The sequence below is a fragment of the Pholcus phalangioides genome, unplaced genomic scaffold, assembly GCF_987345545.1.
Source record: "Pholcus phalangioides strain wild (caught in Gottingen) unplaced genomic scaffold, Ppha-v1.0 ptg000004l_1, whole genome shotgun sequence".
NCBI classification, from domain to species: domain Eukaryota; kingdom Metazoa; phylum Arthropoda; class Arachnida; order Araneae; family Pholcidae; genus Pholcus; species Pholcus phalangioides.
The window spans coordinates 19,987,729-20,000,232 of record NW_028301597.1 but is presented as its reverse complement, the minus strand read 5'-3'; the positions used below and the strand labels follow the sequence as shown (position 1 = coordinate 20,000,232).

General features: G+C 34.3%; 1 long non-coding RNA gene across 10 annotated transcripts in view; it reads right to left on the bottom strand.

Annotated features, from left to right (window-relative positions):
• The window catches only part of LOC149086726 (uncharacterized), a 271,603-nt gene that overhangs the window by 83,198 nt on the left and 175,901 nt on the right, over positions 1-12,504 (bottom strand). The window contains exon 5 of one of the 10 annotated variants that reach the window (XR_016192503.1): positions 11,913-12,021. The exons of the other annotated variants lie outside the window; for them this stretch is intronic. This is a non-coding gene — a long non-coding RNA (uncharacterized LOC149086726). Of the gene's footprint in view, positions 1-11,912; positions 12,022-12,504 lie in introns of those variants that run through there. 10 annotated transcript variants of the gene reach the window in all.

Here is a 12,504-nt window from a genome sequence, read left to right as displayed (position 1 = left end):
AATCTTCGATGTTATTATAAACGAGATTTACTGTATATGTTTGGGCCATTGGGGATTCACATATTACTATCGGGCACCTCGGGCTTCACAATTTTAAAGTTTTGTGGTTGAAATATATTTCTCTCTCCCTCCTTTCGACGATCATAATGAATGACTGTTATATGAGATACGTTGTGAGAGCTCTCTCATTCGCCGCCTTTACTTCATAGGTGTATACATCAATCTACCTTCAGCTCGTTAACCACTGCTTCCCGCCGGAAGGAACTCAGAAGCCCGCTTTTGCATTTCGCAACCACCACCACCTTCCCGCCGTTCTTCAAGCCACAGCTGGGAGCTAGGCGATTCGACAGTTAGTTGACTGTAGCGAACCCAAGTGTTATGTCCTAATTAATGACGTTTCCTAGCGTAGTCAGTATCTTGATCCCTGGTGATTAAAACTGGCTCAGTAACACAAAGAGATAAATTTCGAAGTTAATCTGCTGCCTTAAATCACACCCCTCACTGCACTCTCAGGCACTCTTCACTATTACTCGCAGTTGTTTCTGCTGTCAATGCCCCGTTCTGCATCCGACGCTAAGTTCGGCATTAGATACCGCGGTGTCTGGCAGTTCTGAGTTTGAGAAATAACCCACACCAATATTTAAACTCTTTTAAACCAAAATATTGATTTTAATTGGAAATAAGGTACTGATGATAAGATGAAGAAAAAAAAAAGTAAAATATCATTTGAATGCCTCTATCGATAGCTATTTCATTATGGCTCTTTTGAGGTGTCCAGAAAAATTTTGGAATACGGCATATCTCGAAACAAAAATATTGTACCATAAATAGAAACAACAACAACAAATGGAATATTATAATGATGTACGCATTATAGAAAGACTGAGGGAAAAATACCTATATCATGGCATGAAACCCATTTAAGAAATACTAAAGAATTCGATTAATGTATTAATACAATATACCTCTATAGTCCCGGATATACTTGAAATCATGGTAAATGGTGGGGGGGGGGGGGTCATTCAAGTAATACGACAACATATTTTTAGTCATTTCTGTCCCTCTTTCAGTAAAACTTTGATCCCCCCCCCCCCCGTGTCAGCAAAATTTCGTCGGCTCTGCTCCTCCTACACAAGGCCGTAGCGAGGGCGGGGGACTTGGGGGGGTCTGGTCCCTCCCCGAAATGTGAGAAAATGACCGAAGAAAGGGAAAAAGATGGCCAAATCTATTGTTCTATCACTTTGGTCCCCCCGAACGAAATTTCTGGTTACGGGCCTGCTCCTACCACGTATTGGGTTCAGAGGCGTACGCTGGGGGAGGGACATAAGGGGCTCGTGCTTCCCCCAAGATAATCAAAAGTTAATTTTTGACTCAAAGAAAATTAAATATCGAAAGAAAATACCTTTATACACCTTTAATACTTTAAATACCTTTATATACGTTTTTACCCTCTTTTTCAAAAAATTTGAACACCCCAGAAATTTATGAGAGAAGTTGAAATTCTGGGGATGGAAAGCCAAAATTAAGGGTAAGGTTATAATTTGTATTTACAGCTTCTGAGAGGCTCTTCTTGAGCACATCGGCGGCAAAAAATTTGCATGAAGTAGATTGAATGTTTCTTAGTGTCAAATTACTTTTTCCCTCTTTGTTTTAAAACTTAAAACGGATTATTGGACTTAACAGTAAATTTCATACAAATTTACATCAATTAGACTGAATTCGTAATTTATGTATTTCTTCGTTATGTATGTAAACCCAGATTTGTTCAATCTTTGCGATACGGATAGAAAAACGGGACATTTCTGCAAATGCAAAATTGCATGTGTATTTGGTTGACCAGTATGAGTAAACGCGTGCTGATATTGTGCGAATACATTGTACAGTGGTCATTTTTGGTCTTGACCATGGATTTTATGCACCAAGACATTGAATTTATAAAGCTCCATCACAGATCTGGATTGGACCTCAGCTATGAATCCCATCGTCGCTATTGTAGATCAGCATGTTTTTTTTTGCTCGACTCCACAATCTCTTAATAAGATCAGAATTAGGCACTTCATCAATCATCAGATATCACGAAACCACCGAAGTATTGGTGATGCTTGATGGACATTGACGAATTCTTGATCCAAAATTTCCGTTTACCATCTTCAAAGTATTCAGCTGCTGGAACAAAAATAGGAACCTATGAATATGAAGATTTCTCTGGATGGAGGTGTACATTAGACTCTCTAACTTTTGATTACAGAAATTGAAAACTGGTATGGAGAAGGAAATTTTATTTGCCATCAAGATTTTTACTAAGTCTAAGAAGCTGTATTGATGCTGCAGCAAGTCATATAGGCAAAATCTTTATGACAAATTAAATTTCCTTCTCCATACAAGTCTACAACTTCTAGAATCAAAAGTTAGAGAGCCTAATGTTCACCTCCATCCAGAGAAGTCTTCTGATTCATTGGTCTCTATTTTGTGGTTCCAGCAGCTGAAGACGTTGTTTGAAGATGGAAAACGTAGATTGGATCAAGAATTCGGCAATGCCCATCAATCATCATCGATACTTCAGCGGTTTCGTGATATCTGATGCTTGATGCTGATCCTACCAAGCAAATGGTAGGATCCTGCGTACGTCCCTGATTCTGATTGCCCTTAGGGAATATGCATAGTGAATCTGACCACTACTGTCTGACACTCTGCGGCAACTTTGCTATGGATCATTTTTCACATGATAATAAACTAAACACACACTATATTTTTAGATAGTGCTTCAAGTTTTGAGCATTAATTAACGGAATTGTATTGTTCCCGTATCTGTTGGTGAGAGCATTGTTCATCATTGTTTCCTTAAATTCCAGAGATGTTAATCGCAGTCATGCCAAGATGGTTGCTCCTTGTTTGTCATTTTTTGAGAGCTGCTACAATTTTACGTTGTTAGGGATTTATGAATCGTATCAAATTGAGAGAACTGGAAAAATTCAAGGAAACAGCTGTTCAAAAACTTTGCTCAGCAAGATTTTATCTGCTTATAGGCAACAGTAAAAATAACGACAAACAGTGTAATTCGCCCTCAATAAAGCATTTTAACTAATTAAACAATCACTCCAATCAATTAAATTGCTGTGTTGATGTATGGTTTCAATTTAAAATATGTTAACAGAATCAATTTACATCCGTTTCCGGAAAAAGAAGAAAGAAAGAAAAGGTTTTTTAATAATTTTTATTGGGGGGAACCATAGAGGGTAAGAAAAATGAAAATGTCAAAAACAGAGGGATGCTTAAATTTTGTACGTTCGCGACACTTTTGGAAATGAAATAAGAACATTAAATATCTCGTGGTACCTCTGATTCATATCAAGACAGTAAAGTGACGTGTAACACTGATTGGTATCACAACCCTGTTATTACTTCAATCTAATTTAATTCCTGACACGATTTTGGAATCACTGTCTGTAAAGTCACTGGTCTAGAAAGATATAAAAAGTAAAAATGAATAAAAAAAAGAAACACTAGTGTTAGCAAACGAATGAAAAATTAAAAATCAAAAAAAGAAATGAAAAGATTGAAAAAATATAGAAAAATCAGAAAAAAAATCTAAGAGATGAATATCAAAATGAGAGAAATTAAAAGGATTGATTGAGAAGAAAAAAAAATAATTAAGTGAAAAATATTTTTGGAATTTAGATGAAAAGAGAGATTAGAATAAAAAAAAAAGACAAAAAAACGTATATGGAAAGAATAACAAAAATATCAGTTATAAATGATGGGAAAACAAATTTTTCGAAAGCAACTAAAATATGAAAAAGAGTATTAGTACCATTTTCCGAAATAAAAGTAAAATAACAAAAATATGATAATAAAAAATATAGAATGAAATCAGACAGCGATAATGTTTTACAGTGAATTAAAATTAATATTAAAAAAAATAAAGTGAAGATTAATTAACGGAAATAGCTCTCAAAAGTTATATCGTAAGTAATTAAAATAAGTGATGAACAGAAGAAAACAACGAAAAATAATAATGGAGATAAGTTTTTTGATGTAAATGATAAAACCATTAATTAAACTTCAGAATTCAATCACATAAGACATGTGTATATAAACACACACCATTTACAAGACGAAGAAAAAAAAAATCAGCCATAGAATTCTTTTCTCCAGCAATTTGCTTGATAGCTAGACCATAATACAATTCTTAAGTGTTCGCTCCCACTTTGAAACATTGTCACCGTTTAAATCAGTAGTTTTCTTCATCCAAAAAACATACATTTCATGAGAGGAAAAAGAGTTTGGCTTGGATTTCCGCCAATCTCTTCCATATACCAATTCCCAATGTAAACGCAATGGAGCTTTAAATTCAGCAAACAACGGGTTTGAGGGGGATTGACCATGTCGAAGAAAATGAAACTTTTTCTCTGTTTCCCCCCCATTTGGTATCTATTTCTTCTATTTTTATATTTATATATATATTTTTTCATCTCTTTTCCCCAACTGTATATGCGTTTTATTTATTATTTTTTTTGTTGTCTTCTCCTAGCGGTCGCAAATTGGCATCATTTGGCAGAGAACAAGCGATTCATCCGTGAGTGGAATCAAGGAAAGCTAACCCTGATTTTAATTCTTGAAAACTCCCCTTTACCCCCTTTCTTAACAGTAGCTTCTTCTTCTTCCGTCAGGGGGCCTTTTCGAAAGTGGGCCATGTCGCATCGATTTTTGATAACTGGATCCCTTCCAACTATTCAAGGATTCGTCAAATCCTGTTTAAAAGCTCTTTTTCTTTCTTTTTCTTCATTTTTTTTTCTCTATCCAGGGATTCATTCCAAGATCCACTTGGAAGACAAATGACCAAAAACTTTTTTCATAATTTTTTTTCCTCCTCTCTCCTTCTGATTTTGTTTTCTTTGTAGGAACAAAGAGACCTGAGCATTTGCATCAATGATAGAATAATTCACTCGTCCATTTCTTGTCTTATCCAGACTCATTTTCATTTCATATGCATGTATGTATCTTGCTTTCTTGTTTTTTTTTTCTTCAAGATCTCTTTTATGCTAGATAAATAAAAGATTTGTTTTATGTGTTGAAATTTTTCTTTCCTTAAAAAAATACCAGGATACATAATGAGGAACAGTTAAAGGAGAAAGAATTATTACCATTATTTTTGTCCACTGTAATTACGGCTAAAGTGAATGGAAAACCAACTGCATAAACAGCTTGATTCTTAAACTAATCAAATGATTTTCTGATAACTTACCACTTACATGTAGCTTTTTGCTTTGTTCTTATGTGTGAAAGCTATGTCGTTAAAAAGTTATTGAAACCTCCTTTCAATAAGTATTCAGAATCAAATCAAACTGAGAACAATAACATTTTAGTTCTTTAATTATTCTCCAAAATTAGAATTGCTTATTAATTTATTGGATACGGCAAGTATCGAATTTTTTAGGTTTTATTTAGTCAGTATGCGTATTATTTAACCTAAGAGTGAAAACAGTGGAATCAATTTACTTTCCTCTAATTAGGATCAGATAATTGCAGTATTGGTAAAGTTTAGTAACATATGTGCTGATAATTGATAGCGTAGTACGGAAGCTTTCTTCATGTGAAAGAAGTTAATTAATTTTTCTACTTTTGGCATTGGATGAAGACCAAAATATAGACGAAATAACTATGAAACTACCCCGATGGAAAAATCAAAACAAATTCAGATGTAATGACATGATTTTGGAAATTTCTATAATTTATTTGAAAAAAAAAAACACCACAAGAGAAAAGAAAAGAAAATCTGTTGAAAGTCTATCTATAAGAGGAGAGTTTGCAAGGCAATAAATTACGTTGAATTGGATGATTTTCCCATGACCCGTTTCAATACATTGATATAAGAAATATTGGGTAGATTGATCTAATTTCAGTAAATCAAACCAATTAACTGAGTGCTCATTTTCAAACTCGAAATCCTCAAAGAAATGCAAAAATCTGGATTTTCCAATAACTTTTCTCTTTCACCTGTTTGCCCAACACATGTGGGAGGGAAGGCTCTCTCTCTCTCTCTCTCTGTGTGTGTGTGTATGAAAATCGCAAAATACATATAACAGTATTATATAACAGAGATTTTCATACGCAGTAAATTAGTTTAATGAAGCAATTTCACTAGAGGCGTTAAAACTTGCATGAATAGATATTTTTAAAAATTTTCAAATTTAATTTGTATACAGGGTGTCCCAAAAATTCGTAAATGGTTTAAAAAATTCATATAAATTGAAGGAATTGATATATTTGAATGCGGTGTGCGAAAAAGTTACTCTCATGGGGAAGGGGGGGATAGTAACATAAAAAATTAGTTCAAATTTTTGTTGATAGAGAGCATGAAACCAAATCGCTTAAAAATATGCAAACCAGGGTCCTATGAAACGCAGGGTGTACGATTAACAGCTCATTTCTGAATTTCCCTGCTACTAGCATTTGCATAAGGTTTTCATTGTGATGCTGACATCGGTGGATAATGTGCTATCGAAAAAGTTTTACCTCAGCCACGAATCACCGGCTAACACTTTACGAACGTCTCAAACAACGATGGGATTGAAGAAAAATTCTGTGATTTGTTTCCGTGCATAGTTCTCTATCGACAAAATTAATTTTTTTTCTGTGCCAAAAGAAGTCCCTCTTTTATGAGAATAAATTTTTCGCAAACCTCATTCAAATGTTCCTCCTTCAATTTTCAATAAAGTTTAAACCATTTATGAACTTATGGGACACCCTGTAAATTTTTCACTACTAATATTATTTCATTGTTATTTTCATATTATTTTATCTCAGTAATGAATAGATTGATAATTTGAAGACATCCCCAATTAGTCATAGAAACATTATCTTTAGCACTTGCGATGGCCCTCCAAAAAAACCTGACAATTTTTATGATGAGGAAGAACTTTCAGAATTCGAGAAAGAACAAGAATCAATTATGAAATTAAATATAAAAATCATATATAAATTAAAAAAAATATAATGCATTTCCATTTAAAAAAAATGTTTCGTGAGTAAATTTCACAAATTTCTCATTTATACCATATGAAAAGATGGGTTCAGCATATGAAAACGCAAATGTTTTTTTAGTACCGGTGGGTTTGCTTGCTCAGACGTAAACTTGCATCCGGCTCATGGAACCGAGCCCCCCCCCCCCGCCACAAAATATTCTTGAGCCTTCCCAGTATTTCTAATTAGTTTATTGTCTAACGGTTAATATATACGAGCTCTGATTACATAAAATATTTCATACGACTATGCTCAACACGATGTACTCGTATGTACTGCAGCGCAACGTGGTATCTGAAGCCCAAATGCGTAGTTTATTGATGCGTTTCGCGAGGAAATCAAGCAGATATATGCTCAAATAGAGAATTTATTTGAGCGCTGTTCACCCGTCAACATGCATATCATTAGTCTGAGTTAGCGCTTGACAATTTCGCTGATGATGAATGAGCGGAGTTTGAAGAGAATATTGAAAACGAATTAGTGAGAGTCCGTATCGATCATCATCGTCGTCGAGCTCGTAACTACCACTACTAATACTTAGGGGGCGAACAATGAAACAGAAAAGTCTCATCAGTCACCGGGTCGACGTCCACAGCAGTGACGGATATGGGTCAACCATCTTTTGCTGAAACAAATGAGCGAGCAACTGCGTTATCTAAGCTCCGATATACCAGAACGTACACACACAGCAAGGGCTTAGCTAACAGAATTGGAAACATCAGACCATGGACGTCATGTAAATGTAGAGGTAGAAATTTCGTTGTAGAGAAACGGCTTTCAAAAAATTCCCGTTTCGTAAACAATGGGAACGAACAAAACTGAAACTAATTAGGCACAATATGTAAAATTAGCAGCTTTTTTTTTAGCCAAAAGCTGGCAATTTGCTAGGAAAATAATATCTAGAGAGAGGGAGAGATGTCTTTTTTTAATAAGTTCATAGAGAATGACTTGATTGTGCTTCAAGGTAGATTAATTTTTTTCCATAATTTCATGTGCTGAAGTTATTTTCAATCAATAGCAGTTTTGAACAGAGAACCTAAATACACAAGATAGTTTCAAAAAACCTATTTCACTTCATGACCTCCTAGTGCAAATTTCATAAATTGATTTATGGCCTTAAAATGTCCGATGTCTCGTTTGGTCGAACGGGACGTGTATAAACATGTAACAACTTCGTTTTCTTCTTCCCACAACTAGTATCAGATGCGCACAATCGCGTCTTTTTTTCCATATTTTTCAACACAGATCCCCCCTTTAAGCTAATATCTTCCCTTTTTTTAAAGAAAATGTGATGAGTTAGAATGTAACTTTTTAACCCTTTATTTGGCAGTGTTGCTCTCATATCCCGCATGAGTTTCTTATATTTTTCAAGTAAATGCATTTTATATTTTGAGCTGGTTTCGGTGTAACTCCCAAACATTCGATTTTTACTTGTGAGCTGTTCATGAAGTTTCTACAATTACCAGCAGAATGGCTCAATGGTACATAGGTCTCCCATTTCTTGACAAGAAAAGGAAAAAAAAAATTTTGATCCTCCTGGCATTTTTTAGGAGACACCATGCGTGGAGGAGACACATTGCTGTGCATTCTTCACAACAATGATAACAAAGTAAGTTGGCGAACAATAAATGGCATATTTTTGCTATTCAAATCCATGTAAATCATATAAATACAGTGTTTTGGAAGGATGTGATGTTCCCTGGAGTGTAACTTCCCATATTTTTTTTTAATATTGCACAATAACGTTTTTTTGTCATGTAATAGCATTCAGAGTACTTCATTTGCTTTATGTAACCCCCCTCAAAAATGTTCTCCTCTGGATATTTCAATGCAGGCCAAGTAAAGGGTAATGTGCAACACGACGTCCAATACTTTTTATGATGTGCGGTACTTTCCATGCATTTCCTTGGCCAGTTGAAAGAAACTGACCGAAATCTGAAGAAAGTGATTGTTTTTTATACCTCACACAAGCCTTCACTGTAGGAAAGCCATTGCAGAAGCAGTGCCACACGTGCATGATTCATATCACCTATTACGGCCCGATTAGGAAAAGCCAACCGTGAACCGAATACGAAAAATTTTGTCAGCAAAAGAACCTTCTAAACTCCTACATAGTTTTGCAGGTTGATAACGACCCTTGGCGTACGCAAAGGGCCCCCCTTCCCAAGCAGAGATTATAGCATTATTTTTTGGAAAAAAACGTAACACTCCCCCACCCCCCCCCGAGAAGAAAAAAAAAAGGAAAAATTGAAATTCCCCATGTGAGAAAATTCTCTGCGTACGCCTATGATAATGACAACTTATAGGGGAAAAAAAGTCTAGTTATACTTTAGTATGCTATGTAGAAGTATGAAAAATAAGAAAGAAACTTTCGACGAAAGAAAATGGATAACATAAGCCGTAGTTCGGATAACTATAAATTAATTTTCTCCATATTATGATATAGGTCCGTTCCGTACTTTCAGTACTTTGTACCCGTACGGTAATATTATCAGTGATTCTAATCAGCGGCGTCGAAAGTACAAATTTGATACTTATTGATGCTAGCTTCTCTTACTTAGCTTCTCTCCTGCCAATCCAATCAATTTCGAAACTCTTGGAAGTTTTCTACTCGGCTTGATGCAAAGAAATAAAAACTAATAACGCGATTGCCATCCTTTCACTCAAGTAAGTTATAATTGCTGATAGATTTTTTTTGTTATATGTAGAAAAATCTGCAATTTCGATTGAAATTTTTTTCGAAAAGACTGTTTCTCGGAAATACTGGTTTCAGTTAACCGATATACAGGGTGCATAGTTAACTCCTCTCGCTGCAAATTACTGGCGAACCGCTGATCCTTGAGGCATACTTCTAATTAAACAAAAGCATCCAAATAATGTGTAGACTTCAAGTACGTCATTCATATTGCGAAGGGTTGAAAAGTTGTTAAAATAAAAAAAAATGATTTTTCCTACATACACCCTGTCCTCAAAAATCCAATTAAAAAGTTGTTCCCTTGTCTCTCCTGAGACCAACAAAAATTCCACGTTTCCAAGTGCAATATTCACTGAGGTATTTTTGAATTCAAAAAATGTTGGGGAAAAAACTACCGGAAAATTATTTTATATATACCCTCATTTATGCTATTATTTCCTCCAACTTTCCGCCGTTTATTGAATTCAAATATCTCAGTGAATATTGCACTTAGAAACGTGGATTTTTTTTTTTTTGGTATCAGGAGAGACAGGCAACACCTTTTTCTAATTGGGTTTTTGAGCACAGGGTGTCCGTATAAGAGGCCAATTCTTTTTTTTTAATAACTATACAACCGCTTGCATATGAATGACGTATCTGGGGTCAACACGTTTTTTTTGGATACTTTTTCTAATTAAAAGTATGCCTCTAGGATCAACAGTTCATCAGTAATTTGCTGCGAGAGGAGTGGGCTATGGACCATGTATAATGAATGCATTTGTAAGAAAAATTGCAACTCGAGTTACGCTGTTATACTTGGTCCCACCTATTGCGAAAATGAATTTTTGGAAAGAAAGAGAAAATTCAACTCCCTTTTTGCGGGGAATCGAACCCACGTCCTTTCACTTTCCGGGTGAACGCCCTAGACTACAAAGGCAACGAATCTCTCTTAATCAATCTTTCCTTGGAACTCGTGTGCACTGAAAGAAAAACTTAGAAAATTCATGTTGTGCAAGCATGCAATAATGCTTAGTACGAATTCTGAATAGTTGTCGTATAATTCAAATTGTTCATATTTGATATGCTACGATAATTTTCTTAGAAATTGAGTACGTATTTTGAAAAAAAAAATTAAGGGCGTAAATCTCAGTGTAAGCAACGAAAAATTATGCTTTTAAAAAGTGTAAGTGTCACCGCTGATATGTAACAAATACAGTCAACCATGAAAAGGAAATTTGTTTAAACACTAATCTATAGATTATTTCATTTTTTTCCTCTCTCTGTACATTTTCCAAAACCACCTCAATCTTTAAATGATCAATTTTGCATTTTTTTGAGCAGGAAAATGTATTTAATAAAATATGTTCGTGTGGAACAGTACTCTTATACAGGGCATTGTTGAAGATGTACAAAGCCTCAAAAATCACACATAAAATAAATGCATTGAAGCGATATTAATATCTAAATGCATAACTATCTTAATTGCGATTCAATCTATATATAGTAAGAAAAAAAAAATTCGAACAAAATATTTGAACAAAAGAATTTTTGCCTTTAATTGGGACATCCACCATCATGTTCAAAATATGAAATGGAAATGATATGACATCAGTTATTATGCAAACGATTCTCTGAATATTTATCTTCAAACTGTTGGGGTAATGAATGTTCAGTTCAAAGAACCCTCTGCACATATATAAAGCTACACAATTAAGGGTTAAATTCCACTTATATAAGTGGTGTTAATAACCAATTTTGCCAAAAGAAGTAGGAACACGAAAAATGAACGATACATTTCTTCCCTACCCCGAATTTATTTCAAATACAAGAAGAAGTTTCAAAACTTTACAAGTTTCCAGAAAAAAGTTATTTTTCCTCAAAACTTACTAGGATATTTGAAATGTAGAACTAGGCCTATCCTTTTTCAATGGACAAAAAAAAAATTGATCAAAAATAACAAGAACTGCAATTCAAAAAATATTTTCTCAACGAATTCACATCCAAGTCGTGACAAATACTAAAGCAACTTAATGCCTTCGCAGTGAAAATAGGGACAAGAAAAAAAAAAAGTATAAAGCGTTGCTATTCTTTTCGAAAGCTTCTTTTTCTTTGCTTTTCAGAGTGAATTTCAACTCTTTCCCATCCTTCTATTTTTTTTTTCTTTTTATTCATCACGGAATGCATCAAAAATCCATCACGTGGACATCCTCCTCATTTAGAAATCCTGTTCCCTTTTGTGAGAAGTATACATCGCCTTTTTTTTTTCGTACTTCTCATCCCTGCCTGAACGAATCGCCACGGACTTTTTGCACGTCGTCGTCCGTCTGTAGTAAAAAAAAATAAAATAAAATAACGTTGCGAGAACTGAATTTCATTTCCTCTTTTGTATCTGAATTTCATAGAACCAAAAAAAAAAAAAAAAATCATCGACAAAAAAAAAAAATTGCGGAAAAAAAGCGAGAAAAAAATAATAATAAACAAGCGACGACGTGACAAAATTGCATTTTTGTTCGTGTTCATCTGTCTTTTTCAATCCTGTCATTCCGCATTCCATTTTTTTTTTCCAATTTTATTTTTTTATCTTATTTCACTAAAAAAAAATATTTATTTTTTCCTTTCTGTTTTTTCACAGATACCAAAGAGTTTCGATAGTGTGACAGAAAAAAAAAAGAAGAGAAAAATGATCGGAAATTGGAAATTTTTCAAAGAGAGAGAGAGAAGGGGGAAGAAAAAAAATTTTTTTTTCTTTTTTAAATTGAAATTGAGATTGGCATGGACTTCAAAAAAGAAAGAAAAATGCATAAAAA